Here is a 13872-nt window from a genome sequence, read left to right on the forward strand (position 1 = left end):
ACTTGCAATTTAATGAAGAAAATTCTTTTATGGCTTCTCACTTTGGGATGCTGTTAGATTGTGTTGGCATAGTGTAGGGAGAATCTTATATTTATAAGTTCTGCAAACTCTTGGTGGTTTTAATGTTGTTATAGATTCTAAAATATCACTGTATAATTTGTATTATGGAGAGGCACTGTTTCATTATGTTAGCTTGATTTGGTTAATATCCTACAAAAACAAACTCAATGAAAATTTTCACTTTCTTTTTTAATCCTAAATGAAACAGCTTATTCCTCGGTTAACCATGGTGGGAGATAATAGAAAATATGTATTGGTTTCTGCCCCCAGTTCCTGGCACAGAGTTTCTAAAACCTTTGGAATTCCCTTAGTAATTAGAGCATTAGGAGCATCTTTTATTCTAATGGGGTGACTCTGGGTGGGCTCCTAGATGGGGCTGGTCACCAGAAAGACCAAGCTATGATTAGAAGCTTGGAATTGTCAGCTCCACTCCTCATTCTCCAGAGAAGAAAGAGGGGCTGGAAATGGAATTAATAATTGATCATGCTTACATGAGGAAGCTTCCATAAAATCCCAATAGTATGGGGTTTGGAAAGCTTCCAGGTAGGTGAACACATCCACATTGGGAGGGTGAGGCATCCTACCTCCATGAGGACAAAACCTGTGATCAGGATCCTCCCAGACCTCACCCTGTGTATCTCTTCATCTGGCTGTTCATCTGTATCTTTTAACATATCCTTTAATAAATATAAGCAAGTTTCCTGAGTTCCGTGAACCACCCTAGCAACTTAAACCCAAAGAGAGCGTCACTGAAACCTCTGATCTATAGCCGGTTGGTCAGAAGCACAGGTGGTAACCTGACTTTTGACTGGCCTCTGAAGTGTGGTGGTTTTGTGGGGGGTGGGCAGTCTTGTGGGACTGAACCCTTAACCTATGGGATCTGAGCCCTTAACCTATGGGATTCATACTGTCAGAATTGAGTTAAATTGTAGGACATCCACCTGGTATCAAAGAGAATTTTTTGGTGTGGGAGAAAACCTCCACACATTTGGTGACCACAAGTGAAGTGTTTTGTGTGAACAGTAAACAAAAATCACAGGGAAGAAACACACAATACAAAGGCAGTAAACTAAACTGAATTTTTCAATACATGTGGACACTCATTCTTTCGCCCATTTGGGTTTATTGATAAGTAGGGTGACCAACTGTCCCAGTTTGCTCAGAACTGTCCTGGTTTTAGCACTGGAAGTTCCATGTCCTCAGAAGCCTCTCAGTTCCAGGCAAACCAGGGCAGTTGGTCACTCTATCAGGTTTCCTAGGCAAAAATATTTGAGTACCTACTATGTGCCAGGCATTAGAGTTACAGTGATGAGCAAAACATACACTGTCCCTGCCCTCATGGATCTTAGAAACGTATAACTAGTCCACCCACATCACGTGGAAATAGTCAAGCCATCTCCATCAAGACTCCTATTTGCATGGGAGACTTGGTTCCTGGGATAAATCTCGAAGGGACTTTGAAGCTGAGAGTCAGATTCTAGGATCCCTAAGTAGTATAGCTCAACAGAGAGGAGATAAAATTTCCCAACCTCTGGGATCAGTATGCCTCTAGGAAGACAGAAAATTTACTGTGAGGAGAAAAAAATATACTTATGAGTGCTCAATGCATATGATGATGACTCTTAGGTCATCTCTCCCACCTCCATCCCCACTCTGCAGAACTTTCACCAAGTCCCTCTCCTGAGGGCTAAGCAAAAGAGGCCATTATAAGTGCTTCAAAATATTGGGTTGGCCAAAAGATTCATTCGGTTTTTTCCATAAGATGGCTCTAATAGCACTTAGTTGTCTTTAACTTCATTCAAAACAATTTTGTTAGATTGTATGTGACAGCTGTCATATCAGTGTGCATTTAAAAAAAGATATCAAAATTGGTGAATTTTTGTGTAGCCATTTTAATATTGAAGATGGAAGAAAAAAAGCAACATTTTCAGCATATTATGTTTTATTATTTCAATAAAGGTAAAAATGCAACTGAAATGCAGAAAAAAAGATTTGTGCAGTGTATGGAGAAGGTGCTGTGATTGATCGACCGTGTCAAAAGGGGTTTGCAAAGTTTCGTGCTGGAGATTTCTCGCTGGATGATGCTCCAGGGTCGTGTAGACCAGTTGAAGATGATAGCAATCAAATCGAGACATTCACTGAGAACAATCAACGTTATACCACGCAGGAGATAGCTGACATACTCAAAATATCCAAATCAAGCATTGAAAATCATTTGCACCAGCTTGGTTATGTTAATTGCTTTGATGTTTGAGTTCCACATAAATTAAGCAAAAAATCCCTTCTTGACCGTATTTCTGCATGGGATTCTCTTCTTAAACGTAATGAAAACGTTCCATTTTTAAAACAAATTGTGATGGACGATGAAAAGTGGATACTGTATAATAATGTGGGATGGAAGAGATTGTGGGGCAAGTGAAATGAACCACCACCAACCACACCAAGGGCTGGTCTTCACCAAAGAAAGTGATGTTGTGTATATGGTGAGATTGGAAGGGGGTCCTCTATTATGAGCTCCTTCCAGAAAACCAAACGATTAATGCCAACAAGTACTGCTCCCAATTAGACCAACTGAAAGCAGCACTTGACAAAAAGCATCCAGAATTAGTCAACAGAAAACGCATAATCTTCTATCAGAATAATGCAGGACCGCATGTTTCTTTGATGACCAGGCAAAAACTGTTACAGCTTGGCTGGGAAGTTCTGTTTCATCCACCATATTCACCAGACACTGCACCTTCGGATTTCCATTTATTTCGGTTTTTATAAAATTCTCTTAATGGAAAAAAATTTCAATTCCCTGGAAGACTGTAAAAGACACCTGGAACAGTTCTTTGCTCAAAAAGATAAAAAGTTTTGGGAAGACGGAATTATGAAGTTGCCTGAAAAATGGCAGAAGGTAGTGGAACAAAAGGGTGAATACCTTGTTAAATAAAGTTCTTGGTGAAAATGAAAAATGTGTCCTTTATTTTTACTTAAAAACCAAAGGCACTTTTTGGCTAACCCAATAACTGTAATTGACTACTTTCTCAGACCTCAAAGATTAAATATATTAAAATATTTTCCCAGCTTCTAGAACTCCATCAGTGATTGCAGTAAGGGCAGTAGAGCCCAGCACCAAAGGCACTGGAAGGCATGGTCGCAGTGTTGGGGTAGAGTGGGCTTCTGGGCATGCATTAGAAGAAGCAGTGTGGAATGACAACAGCCAAAGAACCCACCGGAAGGGTGTACATGGGGAAGTACAGGGTGTCAAATGTGGCCTCTTGAGGTGGATAGACACAAATGCCCTTGTACTTATCACCTGAGCCTCTTAGATGAGAAGACGGGTATAGTTCAGGGAAACAAGGTCTACACAAGAGGTTAATAGAGACCTTGAAGGCATAGTCACCTCCAGTAACGCAGCAATGGCACCACAGTTCCTGTCGCCCTCCTTTGTGCTCCCAAAGCACTTTGTAAGTGCCGACTTGAGTTGCTCATGTCAGCCTTGGTCTCCCTCATTAGAATGGACTCTTGGAAGGTCAGAGACCATGGTGTGCCTAGGCTTTTATATCGTCTTTGATATGTGTCCCCATAGCACTTATTCCAGTGTGTGTTCAACACACATTTGTTGGATCGAATGATGAGCATGAGCTGGTATTTTGTAATAAGAAGGGAAGTTACAAAATTAGACCAAATGATATAGCCAGGGACCTAGCCTCAAAGAAGGATTTATACAAATTGTAGCAATTCTTCCTGAATCAGGACCAGATAAAAAAATAAAGAGTTTGGGATAATACAGATTCTTTCTTTAAAAAGTTAGTCTTTAAATCCACAGGAAAGAAACATATTGTATTTTGTCCTGAGTGGTGATTAGGAATAGCTACAGGAAGTAGCTGTGGGTGAACTGTTACATAACAGTGACAACATGATTGAATTCAGGATCTAGAGGGAGAGGAAAAGGAAGAAAAAAATCCATTAAGTTGCTTAATTTTAAAAAGGAAATAAGATTAAATTGTTAGATTGAAATAAATACCTGTAGTTCATTTTTTAAATAATACAAAGAATTTAAAAATACCTTCTTAAGAAATGAATGTCACCAATTGTACAAATTAGATGTTGGAGGAAAAATCCTATGCTGTTCACTAGAGCAGTAAACGAAATCACTAGAGAGAGGTAAAGAGTTTCACAGGAGAAGGGAGACAGTCCATAAATGACAGAAACAGGAAAGCATATAACTTCTATCAGATCAAATTCACATCAAAAATTAGTCAGAAATTCAAGGATCATGTAGAACGAGGAACACCATTTTCATATGAGCTATCTCTGAGTGACTAGGACTCTGAAATAAATCACTCAAGCTAAGAGATCAAGGAATACTGAATCAAGCATAAACTCTCTGGGGAAATCGTTTTATAAGGAGAAATCATGCCTGAAAAATGCCCTAGGAACCCCCAGAGGGGTCATATATGTCTACTGAGAATGGGGTCTCCATCAATGTGGTCTATATTGACAATGATCAGCCTTTCACTAGATTGCACACCACAGACAATCCTGATGTTAAGATTTCATGAAACTGAGGGCAACGTTTAGTCAAAGGCAGATGTCTTCGAGACAGAAAACATATAAAGCTAAATGGGTGCCTTTCAAAGGTAATAAGTATACAGGGATATTCTACTCAATATCTTTATGAATGATCTGGAAAGACAAAACCTCCAAATTTTCAAGTAACTCTAAGCTCCTCTGAGAAATGGATTGAAGATGTTCTTCAATCATGCCTGTGAGCCATCATAAATGCCACCATAAACACCACTCAGGAGCCTCAGGGTAGGCCAGGGTCAGATCAGACACATGGATAAAAAATAATCTGGGGCTTCCCTGGTGGCGCAGTGGTTAAGAATCTGCCTGCCAATGCAGGGGACCCGGGTTTGAGCCCCGGTCTGGGAAGATCCCACATGCCGTGGAGCAACTAAGCCCATGAGCCACAACTACTGAGCCTGTGCATCTGGAGCCTGTGCCCCGCAACGGGAGAGGCCGTGACAGTGAGAGGCCAGCGCACCACGATGAAGAGTGGGCCCCACTCGCCGCAACTGGAGAAAGCCCTCGCACAGAAACAAAGACCCAACACAGCCAAAAATAAATAAATAAATTTAAAAAATAATAATCTGGTTTATACTTTAAAGACGTTGGGTGTGTACGTTAAAGTCGTTATGCCCTGCTGGTAAGTTATGAGCAAAGAAGACCTATAAGTTGAGTTATCCTAGACCAGTTGTTCTCAAAAATTTGGGTCCCAGGACCAAGAAGTTAAAATTTATTGAGGACTCCAAAGAGTTATTTATTAGTTTATTTTAAAATTACAATAAATCCATTACATGTTAATATAAATAAAAATTTTTAATTAACTATTTTTTCCAAATTAAAAAATTAATGAGAAGAATGGAATTTTTTTTTATTTTTAGAAATCTCTTTATTATATGACTTAGGAGGAAAGAGTGGTTGATTATATTTGCTTCTGTATTCAATTGTTGCAATGCTGTTTTGATTGAAGTAGATGAAGAAAATGTGGCCTCACACAGTAGTATATTTAGAATAGGAGTATATTTTCATAGCCTTTTTTAGGCAATTGTGGGTATTCTTCTTTGATACTACACTAATACTCACCAAGTGGTGGTTTTTTAGAGGTTAGTTGTAATGTGGAATCTGAAACCATATTAACTGTCTTATGATATTCTGTTATATTAAAATCCATTGGTTTACCTTGCACTTTGAATTTTTAAAAAAATTTAAATCCATGAGTAATTTGTGTAACATAGTGGATTATTTATTTAGAAATTATTGATTGACTGAGTTCTGTAGATCCTCCAAATATTGATATTTTATTCTACAATATAAAAACCCACATTTGTTAATATCGCCACGGATCTCATCAGAAAAGCCTTTAGGCATCGAAAAGTTGTCCAGTTCTCGGTAAAGGATATATGTTTTCCAAAATTCTAATTTTTGCTTGAAAATGCCAATTTTATCATTGGCAACAAATACCGTCAGTTTTATTTCTTTGAAGTGACAGGCTCGCCTCATTCATTTTGGAGAAAGTATCTGCCAGATACTGTAGCCATATTTGGTCACGCATCCTTCAAGTAAAATTGGTATTCCATGAAAAAGCGCCAAGTGTAGCTCATAATTCAAATGCCTGAGTGCTTTTCCTCAAGACAACCTTCATATTTATAATGCAGCAGAAGTTATGTAGTTTTCATTTTGCCACACAAGTTAGTGTTCTCAAGGGTTAAAACTTAATACAATTAATAATTTTTACTGCATTATCAAGGACATTCTTAAGTGAAATTGGTTTTTTTTTTTAACCAGGAGTGTGTGGTGGTGAAGAACACAATGATCACCAGAGCTAAGGCGATGACAGTTTTACCCACCATTGCTTTTGCACCATCAGTGCCAATCCAGCACAGTAACAAATGCAAATAATTTCTCAGTATTATTATGAAAATAGTTTTTGCTTTGCTGACACTCTGAGGAGGTCTCAGGGACACCAGGGACTTTGAGACCCACATGCTTAGGCTGATCCCTGAATACATTGTCTCATCCTAGATGGTCAAGAAGACGCTCTGTCTCATCAGCCTAATTTTGGAATTTAAATACAAAGTGTTTCATAAAAAAAATACCTGTGTCTCTAAAAACATGACTCTTCTGTAGCTGAAACACTTTTCTTTGTACGTAAGGGAGACTATTTGGAGATTAGTAACTATAATTATTCAAGATTGGCGGAACCACGTATAAGAGAAGAAATACTAAGATAATCAGGATCTTACTTTGGAAAGAGAGGGAGTTTGTCTAAAGTGTAAAAAGTCATAATTTAATTTGATTGGTGTTTATCAAGCACCTGTAGAGTTTTGTGTGTCATACAAGGAGGTATATATCCAGATCCCTGCTCTTAGAAGAATTAGACTTAGCTGGCAAGGTAGGATATATAACTGTAATAAGGGAAATGAGAATTCAAGAATTAAACGGGTTTGCAAGACAATAACAGAATCGCCGTGAGGCAACATGTGATCCAAAGCTAAGTAAGCAGTTCAAATGGTCAAGGCTCTGCAGTCTTGGGTGTATCTCGCTGTCCTACCACCCAGAGCCTACCCCCCAACCCCACTGCCCAGTCCTGACACCAATGAGATCTCAGTACGGCAGGATAGAGGAAGATTTTTCCTGACTGGTGTGGCAGAGAGATACATGGAGCTCTTAACCAGTGTTTGTTCCTTGGTGTTCTTGTCCTCCAGGGTGTTTATAGGACTGTACTTCAGAAGCTGCTTGAGGTGACACTCTTTTCCTTGTTTTTGTGAAAGTCTGAACATTTTTTTTTTTTTTTTTTTTTTTTTGCAGTACGCGGGCCTCTCACTGCTGCAGCCTCTCCCGTTGTGGAGCACAGGCTCCAGACGCGCAGGCTCAGCGGCCATGGCTCACAGGCCCAGCCGCTCTGCGGCATGTGGGATCTTCCCAGACGGGGGCACGAACCCGTGTCCCCTGCATCGGCAGGCGGACTCTCAACCACTGCGCCACCAGGGAAGCCCTGAACATTTAAATTGAGAGGAGTATGCCAAGTGGCGTGGGTAGTGCTCTAGATTGAATGTTTGTGTCTCCCTAAAATTCATATGTGGAGCCCTAACTCTCAATGTGATAGTATTTGGAGGTGGGGCTTTGAGGGGTGATTAGGCTATGAGGGTGGGGCCTTGGTGAATGTGATTAGTGCCCTTATAAAAGAGACCCCCCCCCAGAGAGCTCCCATGGCAGAGCTCTGTTCTGCCATGTGGGAACACAGCAAAAAGATGGCCATCTATGAACCAGAAGGCATGCTCTCTGCTGGTGCCTTGATCTTGGACTTCTTAGCTTCCAGAAATATCAAAATAAATGTTTTTTAAGTCACCCAGCTTATGGTATCTGTTAAAGTATTACAAATGGACTAAGACTAAGGTGGGAAGTGATTCTTGAAGATGGGGATGGGGCTGAAGTTGGTGAGGAAGAGCCAGGGAGGTGGTGAGACACCAGGGGGCTGGTTGTGGGGCACCTTGGGAGGTTTCTTTGGGCTTTTAATTGACTAACATTTTTGTAGCTACCACTACATGCCAGGCACTCTGTAGAGAAAACCTTAGCAACAAGGGCATAGTTCCTGCCCTGAGGACCTTCTTAAACTGTTTCTAAATTCCATTATTTAACTTCCTCACTACACATCTTTTTTAAAAAAATTACAACTCGCTAGAAAGCTCCTTGTTAATACCCTACATTCTCCACAGTGCTTATACCAATGTTCTCCACCTAGATGGCAATCCCCATGTTGCTTTCTGAAATAGCTTAGGTTCATAGAGAGAGTCGATGAGCATTTAGAATTAGAGGAAAAGAACTGAAGATTCCTCCAAGGTGATCCTGAAGGTCAGCCGGGGAGGTTCAGAGGAGATACAGTCTAATGCTCCTAGTGTTGAACACGAAGGAGAAAATAAACAAAACGTATTTGCACACAGGTACTTTCCCAAGTGGAATGCTCCGAAAAGGACCAAGTCATGGCAGATTTCAGGTTGTGGAACAGCAAGCATGTCAAAACTCGACTGAAAGTTTCCACCAAAGTTTTCGTTGAACTCTTGGTATATTTGTCAACGTGATGAGAAAATGTCTTAGGCCAGGCTGCCCTGCGTTTGCCATGATCTGTAAACAGCACCACCCTAATGGGAAGAGAAGAAAGGTCATGAGGACAGAAGGAGAGAAGGGGAGAGGGAAAGAGGAGGGAGAACAACTGAGACTGAAGGGTCAACGAGAGAGGTGGTTTTCCAGTGTGTGTATGGAAGTGAACCTGAACCCCGCCTTTTACTCCATCCCTCTAGCTCCCTGCAGCTTGTGTGTCTGCTAATCACCCTCACTGTGGAGCTGGAAGCTTCTCATTCTATCAGCTGACTCCATTCACTAACTCTATTCCTGGACTGTTTGGCCCATTCATGAGGATTCATATCTTTCTGGGCATGTTTGGGAATGGGTGAGCCTACTGGGAGTCTATTTACGTGAGTGTCTCTAGTCTGATAGAAAGGAATTTTTCCCAAGAAAGAGAGTTGAGATGCACAAACTTGGTTCCAGGATGAGGGCTGGAGGTCAAATTCATATTCATTCTGAATATAACGAGAGGTATGCCAGGGTGATTCTAGGGAAACTTAAGGTGGCGAGTGTAGAAAAATGAGTCACTAACTAGGAGAAGACATTTTCAATACATACAAGGAACAAAGGACAGTATCCTTAGTATATAAATACTTCTCTCTCTCTTTTTTTTTCCTTTTTAGTTTCACAAATAGCTGAATACCATATGCAGAGCCTCTGTGTGCATGGTGGGGAGGGGCAAGATAAAGGTTGGATTTGAGGATTAACAATAAAAGCGGACAATATACCATGAAATGGAAAGGAGAAAGGGGCAGTGGTGTGAGGTGTCACGGCAGTGTGGGCAATGGGCCTACTTTGGGGCAGCACTAAGGAGCAGAGACTGTCCAGGGGAATTGTTTCCATGAACCTCTGAGGGGCCTCGTCCTCTGACTTCCTGACCTCAGGGGGAGAGAGCTGAGAGGGAAGTAATATGTGAGGCCTGAGGACTGCTAGGACCCAGTTGGGCATGTGGTGAGGACCTCATGGTGGGAGAACCCTGGAAAGTCAGGAGGATGGATGTAAACAGGTGGTGAGTATTACGGGGCCAGATATGTAGAGCAATGTGAGTGTTTATCAGTCAGCGGCTCAGCAGGAGACACAGGGCACACTCAAGTGGGGTCATTAAGAAGAGTCAAAGAACACAGATGAACTTATCTACGAAACAGAAACAGACTCGCAGACATAGAGAACAGACTTGTGGTTGCCAAGGGGGAGGGATGGGGGGGAGGGATGGAGTGGGAGTGTGGGATTAACAGATGCAAACTACTATCTATAGAATGGATAAACAACAAGGTCCTGCTGTATAGCACAGGGAACTATATTCAATACCCTGGGATAAACCATAATGGAAAAGAATTAAAAAAAGAAAAAAGAAGAAGAGTCTAAGAAAAGGTTGATTTCAACCTTTTAGGGAACTTAACAAGGAATGGTGCAGGACTCTGGAGCAGTCATTGTGGGGAGCCTTTATCACTCCCAGGCCTGCAGGGACAGGCAGACCTATTGCCAGGGCTTAGGAGAGAAGTTAACAGAGAGAGTTGCCTGGTGGGAACTGGGGAGCTGTGGTTTTTGGCAGATCCTGCTGCCCTCAATTTCCCTGCCTTGGGGTTGGCCAGATCAACTGATGCCAGAGGGCAAAGGAGCCTGGTGAGTACGGATCTATACAGGTTAGTCTACAGAGCAGTGTAGAGGAGAGAGTGGATGTGGAGAAACAAATGGAAGATCTCAGCACAGAGCACATTTCTAGGCTGATCCATACAGCTTTGCATCTTCCTCCAACAATGAGGCTCCACCTCCAGCATATAAGAACAGAGAAAAGACAGCATGGGAGGCTGTGGCTCAGAGCTGGTACCTAACGTGGTCATTATTTATTTTTTTGCAAAAGAATACCGTGGGGGAGGAGAAATAATTTTCCTTCTACCCTCTGAATTCTTAGACAAGACCCCGTCATAAAAGACAGATTAACAAGAGAAAGACAAACAGAAGTTTATTAACGTGTACACCTTGCTAATACACAGGAGGTACTCAAAAAAATTGGGTAACTCCCTGAGGTGGCTTAGAATTCAAGCTTAAATACCATCTTAATAGGGAAAGGGAAGGGGAGTAAATGATTTCTAGTAAAGATGAATGGGTCTTTAGAGGAACAGATGGGAGGTATGATAGTTTGTGAAAAAGTTTGTCTGGGTGTGGTGTCAACTTCTAGACTCCTCTCCTATGTTAAGACTCAATTTTCCCTGGTCGATGAATCTCCTGGGGAGAGGAATGATGATAACTCAGTTCTTTTTGGAGGATCTGTCTTTAGGCAGATAAGGGGAGTTCAGAGAAAGCCTTTCACTGCATTTGCTGTTTTTCAAGTGCCTACAATTCAAAATAATCAATATACCAAAGAGGCTTATTTTGGGGTGGTATGTCATGAACTCTTACAGTCATATTTTGGGGTTTCAGATTCTGATCTTCTTCAATAGTTTTTTTTAATCTTAGAAAAAAAATAATGTTTACTGTTTATTATTTAAAAAGAAATACATGTGTATTGCAGAAAATCTATAAAATACTGAAAGACTTAAAGAAGGAAACAATCCATGATGGTAAGCCCATCACCTAGAGATAATAACCATTTGCATTTTGGTGTACATCTTTCTAGTATTTTCTTTTTTCAGTGTGTATGTATGTGTGTGCCTGTGCAAAGTATATGTGTGTGTCTGTGTGTTATATCTGCAGGTTGATTAAAAAATAATTGAACAAATTACAATATTCATTATACCATACAACTTCTACCTGTAGGCATATGTCATAAAGTTTTATGTTTGTACTAATTTAATTCATAACCTTAAGGAACTGAAGTAATAAATCCCAACGGTCACTTTAACTGTGGATGGTGATGCCAGGATGAGTTAGACTGTAGAACTGATGGGGGCAGCGTGGCATGAGGAGCACATATTCATGGTTTGTAGGAGTAGAAAGAGATTTTGATTATATGTTCATATAGAACTTAATTTCTACATGATTTATTTTTGTAAGTATCCATTTCTTTTCAAACACTTTTGTATTTTTAAAATTAAGGTCTATCATATGTACAGTTTATATCCTCCTCTTTTCACTTGCCATGATATCATGACTGTTTTCCTTTGTCATGAAACAGTGTATGAAAAGTACTGTTTCCCTATCCACAACCCCTGGAAGGGACAGCCCTGATTACCACATGACCTTGTTCGCCTCTCAACCCTTTCAGTTGTCACTGATTGTACCAAAAGTAGGCATCTGACACGAGGGGAAAAACCATACATTCAGCTATAGCAATTAATTAATCTCTCTCAAGAATTTAGTCTGAGGGACACAGGCTGTGATGAACATCTTGTTCATAAATTTGTGTGTGTGTATGATGACTTCCTTAGGGCACATTCCTAGAAGGTCAAATACCTAGTCAAAAGGATGCGCAACATTAACCATCTCTCGATACATATTGCCAAGGCACTCCCCAGGGAATTTGTGTGTACACATTCGTGCATTGTAAAATGCCTGCTGCTGGCTCCTTTCAATCTGCGTGAGGACAGAAATAATAGTTTATATGAGAGGTCTTCCATGAACAGGGTTCCCATAAAAAGGTGGTAATGAAAGCCCACAAAAGGAGCTTACTCAAGCTGTGTGTTTCCCTTTATTGATCTGTGTACATTAAAAAAAAAAACTTTATCGGAGCCCATGTTGCTTGAAAGGTCAGCTTCAAGTAGTTGCCATGGGATCTAGGTTGGGGAAGGAAGAAAGAAATGGAGTGTGAAGATGCACTAGTGAGGAAGACGCAGACAGGTTTTGACAGATATGCTGGGAGAGTAAGGAAAAGTGGCCACTGGCTTTCCAGAAGTTTACTCTTTGTCTCTCTACCAGGGTTGGAAGTACCAAAGGGCAGTCTGTTTCTCTTGCAACGTTTAGCACAGGGGGGGCGCTAAGCAAATTTTTTTTTCCATTTTATAGCTGAGAAGAAATGATGAGATATTCAAGGAGGAAGAGAATTCTCCTGGTGACGTGGTCTGAGGCCTGAGCACCCCTGCTCATGACCACCGTGGATGGAGGCAAAGGTGTTCTGAATGCTGAGGTCCACAAAAAATGGCCCACAGACTGTGAGCCACGAATGGTTTTTGTGTTTTTAAAAAGTTGAAAATATAAAAGAAGAAGTATGTTATAGGAAATGTGAAAGTTTTATGACATTCAAATTTCAGTGTCCATAAATGAAGTAATTAGGCAGTTGACTAGCTGTGACAGAGTGTGAATGGCCCACAAAGCCTAAAATATTTGCTCTCTGGCCCTTTACAGAGGAAGTTTTCCTATCCCTGTGAGAGAAGAATCACTTCTACTTCTTGAACACTTACTGTGTGCAAGTACTATAGAAATAATTTTACATGCGTTTCCTCACTTAACTTTTACAGCTCTTCCTATTGTTAAAAGATAAACAGGCATATTTAAAGATTTTAAGTTTATTTGAGCAAAAATTGATTCAAATCTTACAACATCTAATCTAGAAGATACAAAGGAGCTCTTAGGAGCTGTATAAAATGAAAGACTTTTAAAGGCAGAAGGAACAGGAACAAGGAAGTTATACTAGGCAAAAAGGTGGGTTAGTTATTCAAGGTTACTCTCCTTTAGGGGCTGGCAGGGATACATCAGGCAGAGTACTTAACTGGTGTTGATCAGGTAATTCCTGACTGACTGGTTTAAAATTCCATTTCTGGGAAAGCCAAAACTGTAATTAAGTTAAATCTTGGTTGGGTGACACGGGGCTTAACATAAGGAACTCCATTTTGGGCTTGTTGTTTTCTTTTTAACACTATGAAATAATGGATATGTTATTTATCCATACTTTACATCTAGGAAAACAGGTTTTAAGAAGTTAAAATTTCCACACCTGGTAAAATGGTGGAGCTGGCTTTCAAAGCCAGGTACCTGACTTGAGAATCTGAAAGTTTGATTGTGGGCTCTGAAGAGTGGTCAATGGACATCTCTCTACAATGTTCTTTAGGCTTTCCTGTCTTCTTTGATCACTGTATCATGCTGAAACTGCCACTGGTGTGGAACAGGAAAGAACATGGAAAATGCCTGGTGTAGCCCCTGTCCTGAAGCAGGCATTAAATAAATTTCAGCTAATATTAATATGAAGATATAACATAATGA

This window comes from Mesoplodon densirostris, chromosome 1 (assembly GCF_025265405.1).
Source record: "Mesoplodon densirostris isolate mMesDen1 chromosome 1, mMesDen1 primary haplotype, whole genome shotgun sequence".
In the NCBI taxonomy this organism is placed as follows: domain Eukaryota; kingdom Metazoa; phylum Chordata; class Mammalia; order Artiodactyla; family Ziphiidae; genus Mesoplodon; species Mesoplodon densirostris.